The sequence below is a fragment of the Hyla sarda genome, chromosome 7, assembly GCF_029499605.1.
Source record: "Hyla sarda isolate aHylSar1 chromosome 7, aHylSar1.hap1, whole genome shotgun sequence".
Taxonomy (NCBI): domain Eukaryota; kingdom Metazoa; phylum Chordata; class Amphibia; order Anura; family Hylidae; genus Hyla; species Hyla sarda.
The window spans coordinates 224,051,653-224,074,309 of NC_079195.1; the positions used below are offsets into that span (position 1 = coordinate 224,051,653).

The 22,657-nt window shown below is 42.9% G+C and overlaps 1 protein-coding gene across 1 annotated transcript in view; it reads right to left on the reverse strand.

Moving 5' to 3' along the window:
• ROR1 (receptor tyrosine kinase like orphan receptor 1) overlaps positions 1-22,657 on the reverse strand; it is a 318,627-nt gene that overhangs the window by 287,796 nt on the left and 8,174 nt on the right. The window lies entirely within an intron of this gene.

Genomic DNA, 22,657 nt, shown 5'->3' on the forward strand with positions numbered 1-22,657 from the left:
GCAGTGTTTCCCAACCAGAGGGCCTCCAGCTGTTGCAAAACTACAACTCCCAGCATGCCCGGGAGTTGTAGTTTTGCAATAGCTGGAGGGCCACAGTTTGAAGACCGTCGCTATTAAGGGGCGGAGTTTGACAAGAAATGGATGGGTGACCATACATAGATCCATAGCAGACACCTGGTTACTAGGCAACAGCCTAAACTTATTTCATCTTCCTCGACTGTCCCTTTAAGACAGCGCATATACGTAATACAAAACAACAATATCCCCCGATCCCTCGAAAATCATTACGAAGACGGAAAAAAAAAACACACAACCACATATAATAATGCTCAGACTGGAATAAATAAAGCTGACATGGCGTCCCGTATGGATTTCTCGTGCGCCTTGGCAGCCGCCGTCCCGTACGTTGTCAGGTAGCTTGTTTTTCTTTCATATTATTTTTACGATTTTCCTTGTAATTTCTGCTGAATAGGAACCAGTGGCGGCTGAAGAGGACGGCGATCACCTGGGGACCCTATAACTCCTGAGATAGTTCCCATTTTATGGGCCAGGGGGGTTCTGGCTGCCCAGGAATACTTACAATGGCTGCCGTCCAAGGCGCGCTATGACTGTCTTTTACGGTTACCAAGGTAACAGAGCACAACCTGGCAGCCACGTACAAAGAGATGAAGACGTCCAAGTCTGAATGCACTTAAATTTTTAGTCATTTGGGATTTTTTTTACAAAAATTTTTCCTCACAGAAGAAAAAATAAATAAAAATGATCATAAATCCAATATGGCCGCATTATGGATTGGAAAAACATTTCCCATGCGCAGTTGTAGGAAAATGTTTCTAATTCGAAACTGTGACAAAAACCACATGTTATTGCCGTGCTGCAATGGCGTCACGGCGCGACTTTCTGAAGATATGCTAAAGGCCATGGGGGAGATTTATCAAAACCTGTCCAGAGGAAAAGATGCTGAGTTGCCCATAGCAACCAATCAGATCGCTTCTTTCATTTCTGAAAAGGCCTATGGAAAGTGAAAGAAGCAATCTGATTGGTTGCTGTGGGCAACTCAGCAACTTTTCCTCTACACAGGTTTTGATAAATCTACCTCCATGTTTATTCTACAGACAGCGGGCACCGGCAGAACATGTCGGCACTAGGACCACTCGGGAAATGCACCGTGGCGGAGGCCAAAATTAGGGAATCCCGCCGTGCACACGGTGCAGCTAAATCCCATTGAAAACAATGCAACGCAATCTCCAAGCGGAATTTGTCTGCCGGATTACGCTCCAAAAATTCCGTCCCATGAATATGGCCTTAGTGCGAAAATCTATTAAAATCCAGTTGCGTGTTTTTAAGCGCAGAAACAAAAAAAGTGACGTCCCATTTCAGAAGGTTTCCACATGGAAGCTCTCATTCAAATCAATGGCAGCTGTAAAAATCAACAGCAAATGGCGCACAGAGGATTTCACGTGAGTTTTGAGGTGGAAATTTTCTTGTGAGTTTTGCCGCTGTAAACAAGGCCTCAGACCTTATTCAGTTTACCGAATTTTAGAATACATATTAAAACCTCAGGGATCACCATGGAAACCTATGGTTCCCAATTGCCCTGCAGCAAAACCACCATAGGACACAAAAATACCAATGTTAAAGGGGTACTCCACCCCTGGACATCTTATCCCCTAATTAAAGGATATGGGATAAGATGTCTGATCGCGGAGGTCCCGCCACTGGGAACCCCCGCGATCTCGGCTGCGGCACCCCAGACATCCGGTGCACGGAGCGAATTTCACTCCATGCCAGATGACTGGCGATGCGGTGAGGAGGCTTGTGGCATCACGGCCATGCCCCGCTCATGATGTCATGGCCACGCCCCTTCAATGCAAGTCTATGGGAGGGGGCGTGACATCCGTCACGCCCCCTCCCATAGACTTGCATTGAGGGGCCTGGCAGTGACGTCATGAGCCTCCGGCGTTGCGCCCAACGCTCCAAATGAACGCCAGGTGCAGCAGGGAGATAGCGGGGGTTCCCAGCGGCCGGACCCCCAAGATCAGACATCTTATCCCCTATCCTTTGGATAGGAAATAAGATGTCTAGGGGCGGAGTACCCTTTTAAAGCCTGTTGCGTTGTTTTGTTTTTTTGCTTTCGTTTTCTCCTTCCATAGAGTGAAAAAACAGCAAAGGAAAAAAAAAACTCAAGTGGGTCTGGCATTTTCATATTTTCCTATTGACAAACAGGAAACATCTGATTGCGCCATTTTTGCTAACAAAAAATAAAAATAAATGATAATTAATAATAAATAGGCATTTAAAAAAATCATTAAATAAATAAATAATTAAATACTTAAATAAATAAACAAAAAAAATGCCCCACAAGAGTCGTAGAATCTCGCTCTAATTGCCGATCCTAATAATATTTCAGATTTATTAACCCTTTTGTCCCCCATTAAACCCTGATCTCCAATAGACTATAATTTACAGTGATTCTCGAAATCTTTCGCTCTTCCGTTCCTTTTTTCCATTTATTACAATTTCTACAGAAGAAATCCCTTTTCTCCCGGCCGAGGCCAAACCTCAGCCTGATCTAATTTGTGATTTAAATGTTATTCATAAGAAAATGTGAGATTTCAAAATTTTTAAATTTTCTCGTTCTAAACCGCAGGAATAAAAATCAACTCGGAGAGAGAGAGAGGATGTCAGACATGTCCGGGGCGCAGCGCACATCGCTCCACGCAGTTTCCATATAACCATTTTCTTTTAAAGGGTTAAAAAAAAATGGGAGGGCGGAGAGGATTTGGTTTCTTGACTGTAATGATTCCTGACATGGAAATAGAACGGCACAAAAAGCTCAGACATGATATCATATTAAAGAGCGTGTCCCGCGTGAAATACGCCGCTTGGCCGCGGAACAATGCAGAACAGAAAAGAAAGAAAAAAATAAATGCACAATAAGATCTTTGAAGGAAACCTTATTGTGCTTAAGGAGTCTGGGAAGAAAGATTGTTCTCCTAAAGGGGAACGCCTCAGAGATGTCAAGTGCTTTTTTACTACTACACTTTTCCCAAAGTCACCATCTGCAAAAATACTTTCGTTGTGTCATAACTGACTGCGGGGACAGGGAGAGTGAGCCCTAAACTGACCCTAAAAACACTCTCCCTTCCTACTTGCCAATCCATCCTAAGCGATGGATCGACAACTTGGAGCCGGTTCCTGCCTGCGCTAAAGTGCAGTGGCGTAAAAACAAATATATACATAGTCGGTCACAGGCCAGAAACAGAAACGGAAAACTACTAGACAACCAGATATACCAAACAGGATACAAATACTAACAGGGCAGAATATAAACAGGCAAACAGATCAGGAACATGGGACACTGTTCACAAACAGATACAAGTACAAAGGACAATGATCAGATAAACCAAACAGGATATAAATATAGAACACTGTTCACACTGGGACACAGAACAAACAAACTGGACACCCCACTCAACAAAAGTAGTAGCCATTAATAATAAAGCCAAATAGACTACTGGCCAGCGGGCACACTCCCCATGTGATCAGGATGCTGACCCATTAGGAAACAAAAATATAAAACACAGAACTTCATAAAAACGGATACAAGAACACCAAACTCTACAACGTAGAGAAACACTGGTCAGGATACTAGACAGGATATTTCTCAATATACAAGACTAGAACTGGATGAGTCTTAATAGACTCCAGGACACCAAACAGGAATAATAAAATACAGCGCACGGATAACACTAGCAAGACTAACAAAGCAGAACAAACAAACATAATCCTAAAACCGACTAATATAACACAGACTAAAATATAAGGAGCATGCTATATAATCTTGCTAACAACCCAGATAAATTGACAAGATAAATACAAGGTAAATGCTCAAGCAGACATAGTCAGAATATTGCACAAACAGACATCATAGCAGATTGCACAAACATAGTGGCATTAAACTAAATAACCAGCACTGAATGCAGGAGAAGTCTGGCTTAAAATAGACACACCCGAGTTCTCATTCATTCAGAGCATTAACCATTTCCTATCCAGGGAGAATAGAAAACTGCTCTGAAGATACTAGTGTGTGAATACACACCTAAACAGAAAAATACAAAAACAAATAAACGGATATTACATTACACGTTGGCAATGATCCTCACTGTGACTTGCAATGCATGGTTAATAGGAAGGTTCTGCAAGACGTCTATATAATTCTTCAGGACCTAATAAGTGAATGATGGATGTATCACCCTGTTTGCTATCAGTGAACGGAAAAAAGTGGTCTCCAAACTGTGGACCACCAGATGTTGGAAAACCTCAATTTTCAGCATGCCCAGGCAGCCTTATACACTTATACACAACAATTTGACCTGCAGCATCCAACCTACTCAGCTCTACTACATCTGTAATGAGAAATGACCAAACCAATACCAAAAGAAATGTCCAAACCAATGCAAAAAGAAATGACCAAACCAATACCAAAAGAAATGTCCAAACCAATACCAAAAGAAATGACCAAACCAATACCAAAAGAAATGTCCAAACCAATACCAAAAGAAAAGACCAAACCAATACCAAAAGAAATGAGCAAACAAATACCAAAAGAAATGACCAAACCAATACCAAAAGAAATGACCAAACCAATACCAAAAGAAATGACCAAACCAATACCAAAAGAAATGACCAAACCAATACCAAAAGAAATGACCAAATCAACACCAAAATAAATGACCAAACCAATACCAAAATAAATGACCAAACCAATACCAAAATAAATGACCAAACCAATACCAAAAGAAATGTGCAAACCAATACCAAAGGAAATGTCCAAACCAATGCCAAAAGAAATGACCAAACCAATACCAAAAGAAATGTCCAAACCAATACCAAAAGAAATGACCAAACCAATACCAAAAGAAATGTCCAAACCAATACCAAAAGAAATGTCCAAACCAATACCAAAAGAAATGTCCAAACCAATACCAAAAGAAATGTCCAAACCAATACCAAAAGAAATGTCCAAACCAATACCAAAAGAAATGTCCAAACCAATACCAAAAGAAATGTCCAAACCAATACCAAAAGAAATGACCAAACCAATACCAAAAGAAATGACCAAACCAATACCAAAAGAAATGAGCAAACCAATACCAAAAGAAATGAGCAAACCAATACCAAAAGAAATGACCAAACCAATACCAAAAGAAATGTCCAAACCAATACCAAAAGAAATGTCCAAACCAATACCAAAAGAAATGTCCAAACCAATACCAAAAGAAATGTCCAAACCAATACCAAAAGAAATGTCCAAACCAATACCAAAAGAAATGTCCAAACCAATACCAAAAGAAATGACCAAACCAATACCAAAAGAAATGACCAAACCAATATCAAAAGAAATGTCTAAACCAATACCAAAAGAAATGACCAAATCAACACCAAAATAAATGACCAAACCAATACCAAAATAAATGACCAAACCAATACCAAAATAAATGACCAAACCAATACCAAAAGAAATGAGCAAACCAATACCAAAAGAAATGTCCAAACCAATACCAAAAGAAATGTCCAAACCAATACCAAAAGAAATGTCCAAACCAATACCAAAAGAAATGTCCAAACCAATTCCAAAAGAAATGACCAAACCAATACCAAAAGAAATGTCCAAACCAATACCAAAAGAAAATACCAAATCAACACCAAAAGAAATGACCAAACCAATACCAAAAGAAATGAGCAAACCAATACCAAAAGAAATGAGCAAACCAATACCAAAAGAAATGTCCAAACCAATACCAAAAGAAATGTCCAAACCAATACCAAAAGAAATGTCCAAACCAATACCAAAAGAAATGACCAAATCAACACCAAAAGAAATGTCCAAACCAATTCCAAAAGAAATGTCCAAAGCAATACCAAGTATTTCAATGTGCTAACCTTAGACCAGTGTTTTCCAACCAGGGTGCCTCCAGCTGTTGCAAAACTACAACTCCCAGCTATTATGTACTTTAGATCATTTTAAAATTGTCTTTGATAAAGCGGTACGGCCTAGTCAGATGGGAGGATCTCTCTGAAAATATGATAAAATTGGCACCAAAGTTCTGGCACAAGATTCTGGTGCCATTCAAGACAAGTAATAGTCTAAACTTAGGCGAAACCGTTGTTTCCCAACCAGGGTGCCTCCAGCTCTTGCAAAACTACAACTGCCAGCATGTGCAGGCAGCCATAGGCATCAGATGTGGGGTGGCAACCCTGGTGCCCATTACACTGCCCATAAAACCTGCCACCTTCCTGCAATCGTGAACGCCATTCAAATCTTCATTGTTCTGGGAAAGTGTTTACCAACCAGAGTATCTCCAGCTGTTGCAAAACTACAACTCCCAGCTTACCTGGACAGCTGTTGGCTGTCCGGGCATGCTGGGAGTTGTAGTTTTGCAACAGCTTGAGGCAACCTGGTGCAAATCTTAAACCAGTGGTCTCTCAACTGTGGGCCTCCAGATGTTGCTAAACTACAACTCCAGGCATGCTGGGAGTTTAAGCTGGAAACCACTGTAGCAAAACCCCAGCTCTGAGAAGTACAAGAAGTAAGATGACTGTAAACGATATTGTTGAAAATGTGTCGGCCCGTCACATTTATTATGTTATTATGTATTTTAGATACTTTTAAAAACTTTACCGTTAAAGGAGCAGAGCTTTGTCAGAAGGGGAATGGGGGAGGTCGCTTAAGATGGGCCAAAATTGGCACCAAAATTCTGGCACAAGATTCTGGCGCTGCAGAAGACAAGTAATAGTCTAAACTTAGACTAGACTGGTGTTTCCCAACCAGTGTGCCTGCAGCTGTTGCAAAAACTACAATTCCCAGCATGACTGGACAGCCAAAGGCATCAGATGTGGAGTGAGAACACTAATGGTGCCCATTACAGTGCCTAAAAAACCTGGCACCTTTGACGATTCATGAATGGCATTCGAATCTTGATTGTTCTAGGGCAGTGTTTCCCAACCGGTTTGCCTCCAGCTGTTGCAAAACTTCAACTTCCAGGATGCCCAGACAGCCAAAGGCATCCGATCTGGGGTGGCAACACTAATTGTGCCCATACTAGTGCCCATAAACCCTGGCACCTTCCATTAATCATGAACGCCATTCAAATCTTTATTGTTTAAGGACAGTGTTTCCCAATCAGGATGCCTCCAACTATTGCAAAACTACAACTCCCAGCATGCCTGAACAGCAACAGCCATCCGATGTGGGGTGACAACACTAACGGTGGCCATTACAGTGCCCATAAAACCTGGCACCTTCCTTGGTTCATGAATGGCATTTAAATCTCCATTGTTTTGAGACAGTATTTCCCAACCGGTGTGCCTCCAGCTGTTGAAAAACTACAACTACCAGCATGCCCGGACAGCCAACGGCTGTCCGGGCATGCTGGGAGTTGTAGTTTTCCAACAGCTGGAGGCACACTGGTAAGTAAACACTGCCTTAGTCTTATTATATACAGACTTAAAGAAAAAAAACTCTCAGAACATTCCGTGACCTCAGCAATTCAATCCGCAGCACATTTCTCCCTGTGGCCTTCGGTTGTCCCGACCCTGCAGCTTTGGAAAACAACACGCCCTTTGGGAAGTGAACAAGTGGAGGGCTCAGTCCTAAGGTTCTCAGGATCCCTGCAGGATCATGTCCCGAGGTCTCCATGATAAAAGGCTTTGTGTCCGTGCATAATAAGGACATTAACCCATTAGGAGATCTCTATTCCCAGAGCCGCCTACGTTCCCCTACTTAGGAGTTTCCTGTAATTTCGTTCTTTTTTTTTTTTTTTCAACCAGCGCTTTTAGGCCCAGGCTTAGCTTGTAAAATAATAAATTACACGTTGTGTGTAATTCTTGCGGCTGCAGCCATTCATTTACCGGAGACAATGTTACACGCCCACATACGAGCGCCGTACTGCGCCTTTAAACGTCACAACGCTACTATTTCAATACAATTATGGTTTCGGAAATTGCCCATAAGAGTAAACGCCTGTATTAAAAATTCTAGAACACATAAAAGCTTTAACGCAACAGAAATGGTAAAAAAAAAAACTATTACTGAACACCGCCACCTAGTGTTTATTTTATAATGAAATTTTTACTACATTACACAAGGTTTTTTCTTCTTTTTTCAGATGTTAAAGAAAACTTCTTACAAATTTACAAGAGCATAGATCTCCACGTGGGTTTTTTTTTTTTTTTTTTACCTGAAAAAAATAAACTTCCTAAAAAAATAAAAATAAATGCCACAATAAAAAATAAATAATAATACAAAAAAAAAATGTCAGTTTAAAAAAATAAATTTATAAATAAAAAGTGGGTTTTAGTCTCTTCTGGGTTTTTTGCCATTTTACTTCCCTGCATTTGTTTCTTAACAAGTCATGTGATCCTTTCACCATGTGACTCAATGATTTCCATTGAAGAATGGAGGGAAGGGGTTAAAACTGCAATGCAAAACCATCATTTTGTTTTTCATGGTTTTTTATATTTATTTTTTTGCCTGTCATGAACCTCTATGGGAGAAAACCACCAAGACTTAAAAAAACAAAAAAAAAAAAAAAAAAAAAAAAAAAAAACGCCAAAAAGAAAAAACATCAAGTGGGTTTGGTGTTTCATAATTCCCTTTTGCCTTTCAGCAAACATCTGGCCGCTGCAATTTGGCTGCAAAAAAAAAAAAAATGCAGTGCTGCGAATGTGCAATTTTTGGGAGTATTTTTTGCTTGGAAAAAAAAAAAGTGGTAACCGAGCCTCATATTATAAAATTCCAGAATGTAAAAAAGAAACTTTGGTGTAAGAGAAATGGTATAAATGTTTACACTGCCACCTAGTGGCCATTTTATAATGAAATTTTTACCCATTTTTCTACAGACGCTTATTTTTCTACTTTCACCAAGTATTAAAAGAAACCTTTTACAAACATAAAACTTAATACAGTAGCCTAACATCACAATAGAGAGCGCAGTGGCGTCCCCTAGATGTGTAAATCTGGAGGCAGAAAAATGCCCCCCCCCCCCCCCCCCCCCCCCTGAACGATCTAATCCATTTAGCACAGCTGAGAAAAGCAACATGACTTCATTGCAGTCCTGACCTTTGACCTACAGGAAGTGCCCCATGTTTAAGTTGTCAAGGGGAAGGGATGGACATTTTCTGCTCCTTCATTCAGGGGCCCGATTTGGGGAAAAATTGTCCCCGCAGGGTCAGCATTGATAGGACATTCCACAACAGCTCTAAAACCTGATGACATGTTCGTAATGTATGAATAGGATTTGGGAATTCTTACCCAATACCACCTGATCAAAATAAAGACAACACTGATACAATGTGTAATACCTAATTCAGGTCCCTGGGGGCGGGGCTTGACTCAGGGATTCTCTGATTTGCTGTGTCTAAATCATGCTCCACCCCCTCTGAGCCTTTACTAGATACACTGTATCCATTTTGCTGGAGTGTTCCATTCAAAATTTCTGAAAATCACAAGGTTATTTTAACACCAAATGCAGTTGGTAAAACATTGTAATCCTCCAAAAGGTTATCAGAGGTTTTTGACCTTTAACCTGTTTACTGGACAAAGCTGAGCCTTGTGCTGCTTGGCGGATACATTATATACAAACACATGTAAATAAGAGCGGTGTGTTCTATCTCACAACTGCTGACTGTACTGCGGACCCTCCTTATCCCTCCGAGAGAGCCTAATGGTCCATATAGCTTTCATTATAGGACACTAGGGCATAGAACAAAACAAACTCACTAGTGCCACCTTTTGGAGGTTGATTCATGAACAGGTTCTTGCGTTTGAGGAAGGGGTAACAACTATACTCCCAAAAAAATCCCCAACAAAAAGTCTGCTTCTGCTGGGAAACCCAGTGATCGTCTGCAATCTGTGGTCATGTCAGCAAGTGTTCAATTTCCCTGCAGTGCCACCACAGGACAAATGAAGAATTACAAGTATGGATGTGCTAGGTCCTCCAGAGAGAAGACACTTGGGCCCTCATCTACTATTTTTTCATCATTTTTTTTTTTTATCCTTTTTCCTAGTAAATTTCTAATTTCTTCATATTCATGAATGTGGTTTTCACATGGAATCTCTGGTAAACTAGGGAGGTTTTCCTTTATTTAAAGGGGTACTCCGCTGCCCCAACGTTCGGAACATTTTGTTCTGAACACTTGGAGCGGGCGACGGAGGTCATGACGTCGAGGGCACGCCCATCAAGATGTAAAGCCATGCCCCCTCAATGCAAGTCTATGGGAGGGGGCGTGGTGACCACCACGCCCCCTCCCATAGACTTGCATTGAGGGGGCGGGACAGGAAATCATGAGGGGCGTGGCCGTGACCTCACGACCCCCCGTTGCCCGCACCCAGCATTCAGAACAAATGCTGGGTGCAGCACAGAGATCGCGGGGGTCCCAGCTGCTGAACCCCCTCAATCAGACATCTTATCCCCTATCCTTAGGATAGGGGATAAGATGTCTAGGGGCGGAGTACCCCTTTAACCTCCGGTTAAAAAATGATCTTTTCTAGGGGTACTCCACTGAAAAAATTATAGCTGGTGCCAAAAAGTTATACAAATCTGCAAATTACTTCTATTTAAAAATCTTAATCCTTTCAGTACTTATCAGCTGCTGTATGCTCCACAGGAAGTTGTGTAGTTCTTTCCAGTCTGACCACAGTGCTCTCTGCTGCCACCTCTGTCCTTGTAAGGAGCTGCCCAAAGCAATAGAGAATTGTTTTAGGGATTTGCTTAGTCTCGCGATAGTTCCTAAAACGGACAGAGGTGTCAATGGAGACTGGAAAGACCTACACAACTTCCTGTGAAGCATACAGCAGCTGATAACTACTGGAAGGATTAAGATTTTTATATAGAAGTAATTTACAAACCTGTATAAGTTTCTGGCACCAGTTAATAGGAAGTCAATTTTTTTTCCCTCTGGAGTACCCCTTTAAGTGACCAACCCACTGTATACAGTTTCAACAGTTTTATTGGAACTAGTAGTCCCATTATGCTTTGCAAGATGCCATACTGATACTTGTAGTCCCACCGTATTTGCAGAAACCCAGCATTAAAGCCTTTTGGCCAACCCAAAAATCATCGCCGAGATCTAATGGCAACACGAACACAAAATACTATTGTGCTTTCTTTTTTCTTTCATTTTGCAAATGTAATTTGGAGGCGACGCGGGAGTTTATTTTTACAGTTTGCGGGTAACTTCAGGTCCATTTAAGTGGAAAAATGGAGCAGGACGGCCTATGAGTAAGACACAACATAGGACAGGGGAACCGTAGCGGCCGGCTCCATACATAAAGGGGGGAATTGTTCTGTCTCGGGCCTTTGTTTATTTAGGAATATTTGACATGCGGCGAGCGAAATGTGTTGCTTTCTTTCAGTCTGCGCTCTAAGACGCATGGCACTCGTCAGCCGTCTCACCAGGAACGTGCCAGATCCACTTCATTCTCTGGACCCCAGGCCTCTGCCACAATCCACAGACCGATCCGAGAGTGAGCGCCGCTGATCCTGATGGAGCCCGTATTGTTCTCCTGAATAAAGGGTGCTTTGTTTTGATGTTTTGATGCTTTTTTGGGGTCCTTACACCAGTATTTCTCAACTAGTGTGTGTGCCTCCAGCTGTTACAAAACTACAACTGACAGCATGCCCGGGTAGCCATAGGCATTAGATGTGGGGTGAACCCTATTGGTGCCCATTAAAGTGCCCAAAAAGCCTGGCACCTTCCACAGATCATGAATGACCTTTAAATCTTCATTGTTCTGGAGCAGTGTTTCACAACAGGTGTGCCTCCAGCTGTTACAAAACTAAAACTTCCAGCATGCCCGGGCAGCCTTAGGCATTAGATGGGGGGTGACAACACTAATTGTGCCCATTACAGTGGCCAAAAAACATGGCACCTTCTACAGATCACGAATTACATTTAAATCTTCATTGTTCTGGGGCTGTGTTTCCCAACTCGTGTGCCTCCAGCTGTTACAAAACTACATCTCCCAGTATGCCCAGGCAGCCATAGGCATTAGATGTGGGGTGACAACCCTAATGGTGCCCATTAAAGTGCCCAAAAAACCTGGCACCTTCCAAAGATCCCGAATTACATTTAAATCTTCATTGTTCTGGGGCTGTGTTTCCTAACTCGTGTGCCTCCAGCTGTTACAAAACTACAACTCCCAGTATGCCCAGGCAGCCATAGGCATTAGATGTGGGGTGACAACACTAATGGTGCCCATTACAGTGCCCAAAAAACTGTCACCTTCCACAGATCATGAATGACATTTAAATCTTCATTGTTCTGGGGCTGAGTTTCCCAACTAGTGTGCCTCCAGCTGTTTCTAAACTACAACTCCCAGTATGCCCGGACAGCCAACGGCTGTCCGGGCACACTGGGAGCTGTAGTTTTGCAACATCTGGAGGCACACTGGTTAAGAAACACTGCCTTAGACTGTCTAGTCTAAGCTTACCTCCATTTTTTGGGAAATCTGCGCCAATGTTTGTAATCACCAACAGCGAGCTTAAAAAAAGAAAAGCTGGCACCTTCCTTGCTTGGATCATGAATAACATTCAAATCTTCATTGTTCTGGAGCTGTGTTTCCCAACAGGTGTGCCTCCAGCTGTTGCAAAACTACAACTCCCAGCATGGCCGGACAGCCAAAGGCATCTGATGTGGGGTGATAACCCTAATGGTGGCCATAACAGTGCCCAGAAAAATCTGGCACCTTCCTTGTATCAACACTACCATTCAAATCTTCATTGTACTGGGGCAGTGTTTCCTAACCAGTGCGCCTCCAGCTGTTGCCAAACTACAACTCCCAGCATGCCCCGACAGCCAAGGGCCCTTATACTTCTGTACTACAGTGCATTAACCATTCAGCAGGGCCTAATAAGCAGCTCAAAGATGGCAGAGCTGGGTGGGCCTGGCCGTCAGACAACCTAATGACACCCCACAATTGCGCTACAAGGGGGAATAAAGGGGCCACAGAAGGAGCGTATATACCGTATATATATATATATATATATATATATATATACGGTAAAAGTTGCCAAGGGGTTAACTTTATCAGAATGTGAAGTTCTGCAGCTTTCTGACATACATTGGGCAGTATATCACAGGAAGAATGTCCTTGTTGCCCGTAGCAACCAATCAGATGTAAGCTTTCATTTCTGAAAAATTTAAAGCTAAGCTCCGATTGGTTGCTATGGGCAACAAGGCCAGTTTTGATTAGTAAGGCCTAGATCTCTGCTTGCTGTCCTTCTCAGACCTGACACACGCACGACCACAGTCACATGTTGTGGCAGCCATTTTGTGTCATCTATATGGGCTCTGGCTTTAAAAACAGCATAAAAAGCTGCAACAAAACAGCGTGTGTGTGAAAAGGGAAATCTAACAATAAGATAAGATCGGAAATTCTTCAGTCAGGGAAACCACAGGACAGAAAACTGGCATAAACAGATGGAGGCGGCCGCTGCGTCTGTCAGGACTAATATTTCTTCTCATCTTTTCTTTACTGGACAAAAGATTATTCATAAATAAAGCTTATTGAAGAGGAGGGAGAGGGGGTAAAACATGGCAGCCCCCCGGTGGGTAATACTTCCATAATACACAAATGATAGTGCTCTACTGTGCAGAAACAATACCGCCATACAGTGCTCACATCATAGTGCCTACATACAACCTCTACAGAATAACAAAACAAAAAACAGTAACATAACAGCACCATAGAGTTTCCCCATAATATTACCTTCATAACAGCGCCATGCAGTGCCTCCATAATATTACCTCCATTACAGTGCCTCCATAATATTACCTTCATAACAGCACCATACAGTGCCTCCATAATATTACCTGCATACCAGTGCCGCCATAATATAACCTCCATAACAGCACCATACAGTGCCTCCATAATATTACCTGCATACCAGTGCCGCCATAATATAACCTCCATAACAGCACCATACAGTGCCTCCATATATTACCTTCATAACAGCACCATACAGTGCTTTCATAATATTACCTTCATAACAGGGCCATGCAGTGCCTCCATAATATTACCTTCATAACAGCACCATACAGTGCCTCCATAATATTACCTTCATAACAGCACCTTACAGTGCCTCCATAATATTACCTGCATACCAGTGCCGCCATAATATAACCTCCATAACAGCACCATACAGTGCCTCCATATATTACCTTCATAACAGCACCATACAGTGCTTTCATAATATTACCTTCATAACAGGGCCATGCAGTGCCTCCATAATATTACCTTCATAACAGCGCCATGCAGTGCCTCCATAATATTACCCCCTTTACAGTGCCTCCATAATATTACCTTCATACCAGTGCCGCCATAATATAACCTCCATAACAGCACCATACAGTGCCGCCATAATATTACCTTCATACCAGTGCCGCCATAATATTACCTTCATACCAGTGCCGCCATAATATAACCTCCATAACAGCGCCATACAGTGCCTCCATAATATTACCTTCATACCAGTGCTGCCATAATATTACCTCCATAACAGCACCATACAGTGCCTCCATAATATTACCTTCATAACAGCACCATACAGTGCCTCCATAATATTACCTTCATAACAGCGCCATGCAGTGCCTCCATAATATTACCCCCTTTACAGTGCCTCCATAATATTACCTTCATACCAGTGCCGCCATAATATAACCTCCATAACAGCACCATACAGTGCCTCCATAATATTACCTTCATAACAGCACCATACAGTGCCTCCATAATATTACCTTCATAACAGCACCATACAGTGCCTCCATAATATTACCTTCATAACAGCACCATACAGTGCCTCCATAATATTACCTTCATAACAGCGCCATACAGTGCCTCCATAATATTACCTTCATAACAGCACCATACAGTGCCTCCATAATATTACCTTCATAACAGCACCATACAGTGCCTCCATAATATTACCTTCATAACAGCACCATACAGTGCCTCCATAATATTACCTTCATAACAACGCCATACAGTGCCTCCATAATATTACCTTCATAACAGCACCATACAGTGCCTTCATAATATTACCTTCATAACAGCACCATACAGTGTCTCCATAATATTACCTTCATAACAGCGCCATACAGTGCCTCCATAATATTACCTTCATAACAGCGCCATACAGTGCCTCCATAATATTACCTTCATACCAGTGCCGCCATAATACTTCCTCCATAAATACCAAACAGTATCTCCATAATATTAAATTCATAACAGCGCCATACAATGCCTCCATAATATTACCTTCATAACAGCACCATACAGTGTCTCCATAAAATTACCTTCATAACAGCACCTTACAATGTCTATATAATATTACCTTCATTACAGTGCCATACAGTGCCCCCAAAAGTATTACCTTCATAATCATTCCATAAACACCTCCATTACGTGTTCATACAGGGGCAAACAGTACCCACATAATATTGTGAATAGTGCCTTCATAACAGTGCCATAAAAGAGTCCCACAAAGTGCCTTTAAAATGTATGACACTATTGCAAAGTAGCACATAGCTCCACAATAGTGTCATACAGCGCCTCCATAATAGTGCCATATAGCGGCTACATAACAGTGCCATATAGTCAACATTTGCCTACAGTGCCCAAACACAGGGGCAATATATTACCGCCACACAGTTCCTATATATGAGTTTACAGTGGGCTGTGCATGGTGAGGGCCCATAGATGGTGGAGGCAATGGGGCAATGCGGCAGACGTGACCCCCCCCCCCCCCCCCCAACTCTGCAAACAGCTCCACATATCTCATCCTCCAGGACCCGTAGGAGAGCGCCATCGGAGGTAATAAGCTTTTTATTGCAGTCTGGGACATCTCGCCTTCTTGTGCTGACGTCTGGCTTTCCATGTGTGCTATACGTGTACAGCGGCCCGAGATTATCAGCAGGTATTAATGGGCGATAATTCCGTCTCTTTTATCTGGTATTGACTCAACCCAAATAAAAACCTCATTACTTTAGATTACACTGAGAGCAGACACAGTGTCCCATCCGTGCAAACACCCCAGACGGGCGACGGCCCAACCCCAAGGTGCCACATTAGGCCATGTCCGTCAGAATTCAGAGCTCAGCCCTGGGAACCGGCAGTAAGAGTCTGGTTTCTTTAAACCAAATCTATGTCTGCGCCATACAGTTTACAGATGTTACCGCCATCACATTATCCAGCTTAAAGGGGCGGTAGGACTAAAGTCAGCCACGCATTAGAAGATATCAGTCACATATGTATGCAAATGTCTTTGTAGGTTCTCTGAACTGGAGATACGGTATGTCACATAAAAGTAAGATCATATGGGTAAGGATATTACCAGTAAATAACCAGATGCAGGGAGACAGGAAGGCAGCACTATCTGTACCAACATTAGTTATATAGGGCAGCAGGAAGGCAGTACTATCTGTACCAACATTAGTTATATAGAGCAGCAGGAAGCCAGTACTATCTGTACCAACATTAGTTATATAAAGCAGCAGGAAGCCAGTACTATCTGTACCAACATTAGTTATATAGGGCAGCAGGGAGGCAGTATAATCTGTACCAACATTAGTTATATAGGGCAGCAGGAAGGCAGTACTATCTGTACCAACATTAGTTATATAGGGCAGCAAGGAGGCAGTACTATCTGTACCAACATTAGTTATATAGGGCAGCTGGAAGGCAGTACTATCTGTACCAACATTAGTTATATAGAGCAGCAGGAAGCCAGTACTATCTGTACCAACATTAGTTATATAGGGGAGCAGGAAGGCAGTACTATCTGTACCAACATTAGTTATATAGGGCAGCAGGGAGGCAGTACTATCTGTACCAACATTAGTTATATAGAGCAGCAGGCAGGCAGTATTATCTGTACCAACATTAGTTATATAGGGCAGCAGGGAGGCAGTAATATCTGTACCAACCTCAGTTATATAGGGGAGCAGGGAGGCAGTACTATCTGTACCAACATTAGTTATATAGGGCAGCAGGGAGGCAGAAATATCTGTACCAACATTAGTTATATAGGGCAGCAGGGAGGCAGTACTATCTGTACCAACATTAGTTATATAGAGCAGCAGGGAGGCAGTACTATCTGTACCAACATTAGTTATATAGGGCAGCAGGGAGGCAGTACTATCTGTACCAATATCAGTTATATAGGGCAGCAGGGAGGCAGTACTATCTGTACCAACATTAGTTATATAGGGCAGCAGGAAGGCAGTACTATCTGTACCAACATTAGTTATATAGAGCAGCAGGAAGCCAGTACTATCTGTACCAACATTAGTTATATAGGGCAGCAGGAAGGCAGTACTATCTGTACCAACATTAGTTATATAGGGCAGCAGGAAGGCAGTACTATCTGTACGAACATTAGTTATATAGAGCAGCAGGAAGCCAGTACTATCTGTACCAACACTAGTTATATAGGGCAGCAGGAAGGCATTACTATCTGTACCAACATTAGTTATATAGGGCAGCAGGGAGGCAGTACAATCTGTACCAACATTAGCTATATAGGACAGCAGGAAGGCAGTACTATCTGTACCAACATTGGTTATATAGCGCAGCAGGGAGGCAGTACTATCTGTACGAACATTAGTTATATAGAGCAGCAGGAAGCCAGTACTATCTGTACCAACATTAGTTATATAGGGCAGCAGGGAGGCAGTAATATCTGTACCAACATCAGTTATATAGGGCAGCAGGGAGGCAGTACTATCTGTACCAACACTAGTTATATAGGGCAGCAGGAAGGCAGTACTATCTGTACCAACATTAGTTATATAGAGCAGCAGGAAGCCAGTACTATCTGTACCAACATTAGTTATATAGGGCAGCAGGAAGGCAGTACTATCTGTACCAACATTAGTTATATAGGGCAGCAGGGAGGCAGTACTATCTGTACCAACATTTGCTATATAGTGCAGCAGGGAGGCAGTATTATCTGTACCAAAATTAGTTATATAGGGCAGCAGGGAGGCAGTAATATCTGTACCAACATCAGTTATATAGGGCAGCAGGGAGGCAGTACTATCTGTACCAACACTAGTTATATAGGGCAGCAGGGAGGCAGTAATATCTGTACCAACATCAGTTATATAGGGCAGCAGGGAGGCAGTACTATCTGTACCAACATTAGTTATATAGAGCAGCAGGGAGGCAGTAATATCTGTACCAACATCAGTTATATAGGGCAGCAGGGAGGCAGTACTATCTGTACCAATATCAGTTATATAGGGCAGCAGGGAGGCAGTACTATCTGTATGAACATTAGTTATATAGGGCAGCAGGGAGGCAGTACTATCTGTACCAACATCAGTTATATAGGGCAGCAGGGAGGCAGTAATATCTCTACATCATTTATATAAAGAAAGTGAGGCAGCATCTGTGCCTACATAACTAATAGTGATAGACAGTTATATAGTAAAAACTATACTGCCTGTACCTATCTCAGTTATATAGAGAGATAAGGAGGCAGTACTAACTGTGCGTACATAATTTATGTAGAAAAAAGGGAGGCAGTACTATCTGTGCCTACATCAATTATATATAGAGAGAGAGAGACAGACAGTCAGTAATATCTGTACCTACATTATTTACAGGAAGAGATGACTAGGCACTACAATCTATAGTAACAACATTTGCAGGGGAAGACAAGGAGGTAGTAGTATCTGTGCCTACATCATTTAGAGAAAGGGAGGCAGTACTATCTGTGTTTACAGGATTTATATAGAGAGACATAATGTCAGTAATATCTCTACCTACATCATTTACAGCAAAAGAAGCTTGTGCACTACAATCTATACCTATAACATTTGCAGAGAAAGACAAGGAGGTAGTAGTATCTGTGCCAACACCACTTAGAGAACAAGAAGCCGTACCACACCTACATTATTTATATGGGGAAAAGGAAGGCAATGGAATTTGTACCTACATCATTTACAGAGAAAAAAGAAGAAACATCACTACTACTACTATCTGTGCCTACAACAAGAAAAGGCAGGTAGACAGTACTATCTGTGCCTACATCATTTAAAGAAAGGGAGGCAGTACTATCTGTGCCTACAGGATTTATAGAGAGACATAAAGTCAGTAATATCTCTACCTACATAATTTACAGGTGCTTATGCACTACAAGCTATACCTACAAAATTTGCAGAGAAAGACAAGGCGGTAGTAGTATCTGTGACACCACCACACAAGAGAAGCAGTACCACACCTACATCATTTATACGGGGGAAAGGAAGGCAATGCAATTTGTACATCATTTACAGAGAAAAAAGAGGAAACATCACTGCTACTACTACTATCTGTGCCTACAACAAGAAGAGACAGGTAGGCAGTACTGTCTGTGCCTACATCATTTAAAGAAAGGGAGGCAGTACTATCTGTGCCTACAGGATTTATATAGAGAGACATAAAGTCAGTAATATCTCTACCTACATAATTTACAGGTGCTTATGCACTACATGTATACCTACAACATTTGCAGAGGAAGACAAGGAGGTAGTAGTATCTGTGCCAACACCACTTAGAGAACGAGAAGCAGTACCACACCTACATCATTTATATGGGGAAAAGCAAGGCAATGCAATTTGTACCTACATCATTTACAGGGAAAATCAAGGAAAAATCACTACTACTATCTGTGCCTACAACATATAAAAGTATAGACAAGTAGGCAGTACTATCTGTGCCTACAACATTTATAGGGAGGTAATGCTGCCCACACACATCATACACCGGATTAAGCATGGAGGCAGTAATTGATGTGCACACTATCTCTACCTAATTATTTCGTATTTAAAAATGGCGCACAGGGCCCCCTAGTGAAGCGTCCAACACCTTAGAAATATTCCTGCTAAGCACAGAAGCGGTGACCGTCCACCACCACCCCGCCCCCCGTCAAGGGTCAGTTTCTAAAATTATTCCAAATATCAGAGGGCAACTCATTACTACAGATACGGCCATTAATCAGGCCTAAACAAAGGTCATGGCTTTACAAGTGGCCAGATAAGCGGCGGCCGCTGTGTGTTCTCCATTCACACGGTATCTGCCCAGATAAGTTATCTCCTAAGGGGGAAAAAAACTAAAACCTGAAATTTCTTTAAAAAAATTAAATTAAATTAAAATAAATAAAATTAAAAAAAAGAACACCCAATGTGGGAAAAATAGAATATGGCGGAGGCTGCGGGTCTGCGCCGCGACTGCGATCAATCACGGTGTGTGTGTACTGACGTCTCGTAAACAGGAGGCTTAGTGCGGCCATACAGCTTAGCACACGGACAATCCCATAACATAAATTCTGTCCTGTGTTTAGGATATGGGGGGGGGGGGGTTACAGGAGCTGCGCTCATACTCGTCGGATGTGCGAAATACGTTCTGAGGATAGGGAATGTATGATGGCGCCATATTGGTTGTCACACCCAGCAGAAATGGCTGAATAGAAGCTGGAGACGATGCAAGGACCTCCAGATGTTGCAAAACTACCACTCCCAGCATGCCCGGACAGCCGTTGGCTGTCCGGGCATGCTGGGAGTGGAAGTTTTGCAACAACTGGAGGTCCGCAGTTTAGAGACCACCTATACTAGTGTATAGGGGGACCTCCAGATGTTGCAGAGCTACAACTCCTGAGCATGCTGGGAGTAGTAGTGTTGCAGCATCTGGAGGCCCACAGTTTGGAGACCACCTAGAAAAGCTGAACTACAACTCCAAGAATTGTCTGCCTGGGCATGATGGGAGTTGCAGTTTTGCAACATCTGGAGGTCCACAGTTTGGAGGCGACCTATATTAATGGTCTTCAAATTGTGGACCTCCAGATGTTGCAGAACTACAACTCCCAGAGTTGGCTGTCCGGCATGCTGGGAGCTGTAGTTTTGCAACATATGGAGGGCCACAATTTGGAGACCTCCTATCCCAGTGGAACTACAACTCCCAATGTTGGCTGCCTGGGCATGCTGGGAGTAGTAGTTTTGCAACATCTGGAGGTCCGCAGTTTAGAGACCACCTATACTAGTGTAAAGATGGACCTTCAGATGTTGCAGAGCTACAACTCCTGAGCATGCTGGGAGTAGTAATTTTGCAGCATCTGGAGGCCCACAGTTTGGAGACCACCTAGACAAGTGGAACTACAACTCCCAGTGTTGGCTCTCCGTCATGATGGGAGCTGTAGTTTTGCAACATATGGAGGGCCACAATTTGGAGACCTCTTATCCTACTCGAACAACAACTACCAACGTTGGCTGCCTGGGCATGCTGGGAGTGGTAGTTTTGCAACATCTGGAGGTCCGCAGTTTAGAGAACACCTATACCAGTGGTCTCCAATCTGTGGACCTCCAGATGTCGCAGAACTACAACTCCCAGTGTTGGCTGTCTGGGCATGGTGGGAGTGGTAGTTTTTGCAACATCTGGAGGTCCACAATTTGGAAACCACCTATACTGGTGGAACTACAACTCCCAGCGTTGGCTGTCTGGGCATGCTCAGACTTTTTTGGGGTTTTTTTTGCAACATTTGGAGGGCCAAAATCTGGAGACCACCTATATTAGTGGTCTTCAAACTGTGGACCTCCAGATGTTGCAGAACTACAACTCCCAGAATTGGCTGTCTGGGAATGCTGGGAGTTTTAGTTTTGCAACATCTGGAGGGCCACAATTTGGAGACCACCTATACCGGTGGAACTACAACTCCCAGCGATGGCTGTCTGGGCATGCTCAGAGTTTTAGTTTTGCAACATCTGGAGGGCCACAGTTTGGAGACCACCTATATAAGTGGTCTTCAAACTGTGGACCTCCAGATGTTGCAGAACTATAACTCCCAGAATTGGCTGTCTGGGCATGCTTCGAGTAGTAGTTTTTCAACATCTGGAGGTCCACAGTTTGGAGACCACCTATACCAGTGGAACTACAACTCTCACCGTTGGCTGTCCAGGAATTCTGGGAGTGGTAGTTTTGCAACATCTGGAGGCCGGCAGTTTGGAGACCACCTTTACCGGTGATCTTCAAACTGTGGACCTCCAGATACTGCAGTACTACAACATCCAGCGTTGGATGTCTGGGCATGCTGGGAGTTGTAGTTTTTTGTACCATCTGAAGGGCCATAGTTTAAAGGGTTAGCATGTGACACCACTGGATTAAGGGGTTAGCACGTGTGACATGGTTTAACCCCTCAGGCCCCATGCAGATTAATGCAACAGCCTTCAAAAGGGTCATAGGGGGTCTTTGTGCCTCGTTGCCCCCCTGCAGGGCCAGGATAAGTGCCTGGGATCTTCCTATTAGCTCCCCCCCCCCCCTCAGATCCAGGACAGCCCCATTATCTCTGCATTACAATGGCGTCGACCTTCGCACATTCATCGCCCTCCTCATTACCCCGTCATGTATCCCTGAAGGGGGGTTATCTGCAATGTTCCTGCTGACAACCGTACACCGCGCCGGTATCTGTCTCTGTCACCACATGGGCCGCCGTTCACACTGCAGCAGATGAAGAGCACATGGACTATTATAAATATCTGCTACGTATGGAGGCGCCTGGGGGGGCTTGTAACCTCCCCGGACCCCCAAGAATACTGGGACCGCTGAGTCTTTCACCAT